The sequence below is a fragment of the Tupaia chinensis genome, unplaced genomic scaffold (assembly GCF_000334495.1).
Source record: "Tupaia chinensis unplaced genomic scaffold, TupChi_1.0 Scaffold142219_1, whole genome shotgun sequence".
Lineage (NCBI taxonomy): Eukaryota > Metazoa > Chordata > Mammalia > Scandentia > Tupaiidae > Tupaia > Tupaia belangeri.
In genome coordinates, this window is record NW_006202069.1 from 143077 (window position 1) to 148722 (window position 5646).

Sequence of the window (5646 nt, forward strand, 5' to 3'; positions counted from 1 at the left end):
ACTGAAAGCGAGAAATCACCCCCCCAGGGGGGATGGCCACACCACAATCCCTTCTCCTCCATTCTCCTCTCGGGATCTTGGGCACGCATGCACACGTGCCCGGCGTGAGTTTAAAGCCACCAGGTCCGGGACGCGAACCGCGGTCAACTATGTGGGAGTCCAGCGACATAGCCATCACGCTAACTGCTGGTCCTTCCCTGGTGGTTTTTATGACTGCTGTACAAAATTATTTTTAAACCTACACAGGCGCTCCAAACCAGATGGAGCAGGGCTGATTGATTGTGTACCAGTCGGTGTCATGTCCTCTTTTTCTAACCACATTCAGAAATGGCAGCATAGAGTGGAAAAGCTTATTAACATCCTTACAATTGGCTATGAAGCACTGGCAGTCAACGTCAGCTGCAGCAAGTGTAGTTACCCAGGTTGTCTGTTCTTTTTACTTCTTTACTTTAGTTCCATAAGCTTTTCAGAGAATTACATTTTGTATTTTCTCTTTTTCGGTATTAAATAACAAAACAAACAAGACTTTACTTCATGAGCTTTTCTAATCTAGTTGTATTTATTTCTACCTAACATGTATTTTCTTTTCTAACATAAAAGTATTCCCTATTAATCATGAAATAAGTGGTTCAGTCCTTCTTACCATCCCCTAAACCCTTTGAATTCCTTTTTTCTACTGATAAGCCTATAGGGTGCATGCACTTGCTGGAGACACACAGGGAGACCGACAGATCGAAAGTGAGAAATCACTCACTGGTGGGATGGCCATGCTGCAATACCTTCTCCTCCATTCTTCTCTTGAGATTTTGGGCACACATATACAAATGTCCAGCATAAGTTTTAAGCCTCCAGGTCCGGGACTTGAACCACCACACTCACTGGGGAAAAGGCCATGCTGCAATCCCTTCACCTCCATTCTCCTCTTGGGATTTTGGGCACACACATATTTGTGCCTGGTGTGAGTTTTAAGCCTCCAGGTCCAGGACTCAAACCGTGATTGACTATCCAAGAGTTGAGAGACGTAACCATTACATCATCTGCTGCTCTGTACAGATCAGCTTTTACCTCAACAAGATATCCTGTGTGAAGTCATTTTTCCCTCTCTTTCTATCTCTAAAATTCAACTCCCATTATTCTCAGTGGATTTTGTTAATATTCTCTTTATATGATCAATAGAAACACATTATTGATATAGCTCCTACATTCTAAATACCTTTAAGAATCATTTTTCAAAGTAAGGAAGATAGCACATGGAGAGGAGACATGCCCTAGATAGGTTATAAATGCCTTTAATAGAGAGTTGATAATTGAGAAGTATATTCTTCAAGGAAAGGAGTTGACTTTGGATTTGACTACAGTTATATGAGCATGCAAACAAATTTGTCTATTCAATGATATGGATTATTAAGTACTTACTTTCTAGTTTCATTGTTTTGTGTGTAAAACATTGTTTCAGACTTCAAATAAGGGCCAGATTGTCTAATGTAATCATAAAGAAACTAAGTTGCAATCTTGATTAAACCATACATTCCCCTTCTCTGTCTCAAGATCCAAAAATTTGCACATACTTCAGTTCTATGACCCTAACTGCATGGGTTTGGACATCTTTACCTGACTCTTCATACTCAATATGCTAGTAATTAAATTTTAACATAATTCTACGTGCCTATCTCTACTCAAATGGTCCCTCTTTTATTTAGTTTTTATGTATTTATTGTCAGATGACACATGCACCACTAAAGTGATAGAGATATAGAGACAGAGATGATAGAGATAGAGAACTGCCCAATGGGCTGTAGTCATATTACAATCCTTTTTCCACATTTGTCTCTCTTATCAGGATTTTCAGCATGTACTCACATGTACCTGGCATGTTTCTGAAGCCACAGAGATTTCAACCATGATCTATCATATGGATCCAACTCTATGTATTGTGCTTGACCACTGCTCTACAGGATTGGCCCACATAATGTCCTCCTAGTACTACCTAGAAGTAGATATGCTAATCTCAATAAATGGAAGTGAAGAGAGTTCAAAGACATTGTTTCTCACTTGTTTGTGAGTGCTTTGAGGTAGCTCCTCCTTATCCAAGGACTGACCATCGAGTGGACTCTAGAGCTACTGAACTGAACTGAAATACAACTGACCTTATTTCACAGTGTTCTGAGTTTGTACTATTAACTTTATAAGCTCAATTAGTACCATCTCCCTACAGAAGACTGCAAGTATTCTGAAGATCACCTCACTAAGTGCATACAGCTATTGTTGAGCCCTATACCCATGGAAAGAAGATATTGAAAAAATTTGAAATGACATTATATTCTCCCTCAAGGTGTCCAATGTCTGAAAAGAAAGTTAGATAAACACATAGATAATAGTAATGCAGTATGGCAAAAGTCCTAATAGGGAGCAAGAGCGAGGATGTCAGCCATGGAAATTCTGAGATCTCATACAGGCCATATTACTGTGGCACGAGTATTCTTCACTAGGCATGTAAGAAAGAAGAATATTGGGGACCAGTGGTTGGCGTAATGGCTCTGTTGCTGGACTCCTACATGGTTGACCGCGGTTTGAGTCCCAGACCCGGTGGCTTAAAACTCATGCCGGGCACGTGTGCGTGCGTGCCCACGATCCTGAGAGGAGAAAGGAGGAGAGGGGATTGCGGCATAGCCATCTCCCCAGGTGGGTGATTTCTTGCTTTCTGTCTCTCTGTCTCTCTGTCTTGCGCACTCATCCTATAGCAAAAACCACTCCAAAAAAAAAAAGAAAAAGAAAGAAAGAAAAAGAAAGAAAGAAAGAAGAATATTGTAGCTGTAGTGCACTTAATATTTTTAAATTTATTTAATTTTTTTACTCTTTTAAAATCTATTTTTAATCACTGTGCATCTTTACAGTTTACAGAATATTTCCTTTCCATCATAGATGCATTGCATTTCAATCAAGTCAAAGATATTCCCACATACATTATCAACAGATAACTTTTAACTCATGTGTCTGTTAAATTTGTTTCCCATATCCTCCTTCCCATTCCCTGTTATGACAGTGTCATAACTCATAATATCTTTTTTGCACAGAGTCACTTATCTGTCATTATGCCTTTGAACAAAATCTACTTGCTCTATGACTCGGTTTACTTCCTTTTAAGGTGGCATTAGTGCATGAACTTTCCCTGGTATCTACAGTGCACCTAATCTTTAAACACATGGAGTTGTGAAGGAACATGGGAATTTTGATAAAGAAGGAAAAGCTGTGTGAGATTAAATTATTATGTATGTTGGTTAAGGGAGTTAACAAGGGATAATGGAGAACGCTCAGGCCTAGTTTGAAAGGGACTTTGCCTGGCACACTGCCACACTTGAACTTTGTTCTATGGGAAATGGTGAGCCACCACAGATTCTTAATCACAGTGTAGAAAGAATTACCTGGCTAGAATATGGAAGATAGTCCAGAAGTACGGTGAGGCTAAAGGCAGGAAAGGGGAAACTTAAAGTGTACTCTTACACTTTCAATAGAAAGTGAAAATGGGACAAATAAGATTAATCAGAAATATTTTCCCCTTACTTCCCTTCTCTGTCCTTTCTTTTTGTGTCCTTCACAGTGTCTTTTCTCCAAGCATCTTGTCCATATGTTCAGTATTCACATACACTGATTTCTGGAATCTGTTAATCAGGCAAATGTGCTGATGTCAATGAAGAGGTGTCATGCCCACATTTGACTGCAGAAGCCAGCTTCTATTTGGAAAAACAGGCCTGAGTTGACTAGTCACTCTAATCATTTAGATACAATTAAATAACTCCTACCTCTCTGCGGGTAGAAAGATAAAGATATTTTCTTTAAATGTCAAATACTGAGGCTATGTCTTATTTGTGATGACACTCCCTTTACTATGAAAATGAGCTGATAGGCTTCACAGTTTCCTCCTCTTGAATGTTTGTAAAATCCTTGGTGAAACTGTATTTCACTGTACTGAAGTTGATTCTACAGTATGATAAGCTATTTTTATCCAATAAGAAGACTTTGCAGGGTTTCATGTGATCAAAATGATAAATGGCAGTTAACTGTTCATATATTTAAGCAAACACTCCAATCTCCTAAGTGAGCCTAATCCTTTTTGAGCATGTTGGTTGCCTGACTTAATGACAAACAATATTTTGACAGTGTTATGGACTTATCTGCTCTATGCCTGCTGTGAGTTAGTACCCAAATCTGTCATCAGTATTCATATTGCAATTTTAGAGACCTTGCCCTCCTCCCCTTTTCATCTCCTCACGTATCTCTATGATTAACTTTTTTCAATTACAGTTCTGTATATGAATAAGGGAGGTACTGAGTCCTTTAATGCATGATCAGACATGGATTTGGTCCTGTGAGGATCTGTAATTGTTAAATCCAAATGCTAACATATTTCAAGCAAAAGAGTAGTGCTTAAAACCAAGACTAGAGAGAGAGATGCAGCTTATGTGTTTTGGGGTTTGTCCAGGAAGCTGAGAAAGGTTGATATCATTATTGAATATCTTTATTCCTTTCCATCTGCCAAAGTGTGTCAAGGGACTAATTTTTTCCTTGCTTGATATTTTGGTCTATGTGCCATGTCCCATCAGACATTTCAAGTAGACATTTAAATGGACAAAGTGTCATAACTCATAATATCTCTTTTGCACACAGTCATTTATCTGTCATTATGCCTTTGAACAAGATCTACTTGCTCTATGACTCGGTTTACTTCCCTTTTAAGGTGGCACTAGTGCATAAACTTTTCTCTAACATGACTGTATCTATTTTTATTTTCATTTGCAAATGATAGTAAAAAAGATCCCTAAGGAGAGAGATGATTAGACTTTTAGAGAAGACCAGAAGGCATGATAGCAGGGTAGCTCATCCTTAATTTATTCAACAAATATTTTTTAGAAAAATATATGCATTGTATGCATATAGCTATTTTAATTTAGCTAACAAAATGCTGTGTGTAAGAATGAACAATGAGCTAACAAAATGCTGTGTGTAAGAATGAACAATGGGGGGGGGTCTTTGTTTTTCTAAAGGTGGAGAAAAGAACCCAATTTTAAAATGCAGTACTTACTTTTTAGGTATATAGCACTTAAATAGCATTAAGCAAATTAAAGACAAGAGGATTTCAGATGAGTTACAAAGAGGATCTGAACAGTGAGAAAATTGGAGCTGCCCAAAGGAAGTCAGGTACACTTCCTAGTTTAGTGTGCCTGTCATCAATTGATATGATCATGCAGAATCTGTTTCTGAAGTGTCTAATTGAGATAACTTCCATATTAGGTAGAATGTTTGACTTATATGGTGACTCCCCAACTGTCAAATTCTTGAATTCTATTTGTGTCTGTGCTGCAGTTTAAATGTGTTCCCCTCAACTCATGTATTAGAAACAATACCAAAAACAAAGGTTTTGGGAGATAAGTCCTAATGGGATGGATGTCATTAGCAAGAGAGTATGTTTATTATGACCGGAATGGATTTGTTAATAAAGCTAATTTGACATTTTCTTGTCCATTTTCATGCTCTCTCACCCATGAGATGACTCCTCTCATTTTATGATGCAACAGGAAGTCCCTCACCAGATGCCAGTGCCATGTTCTTGAACTTTCTAGCCACTAGCACAATAAGCCAAATATATTT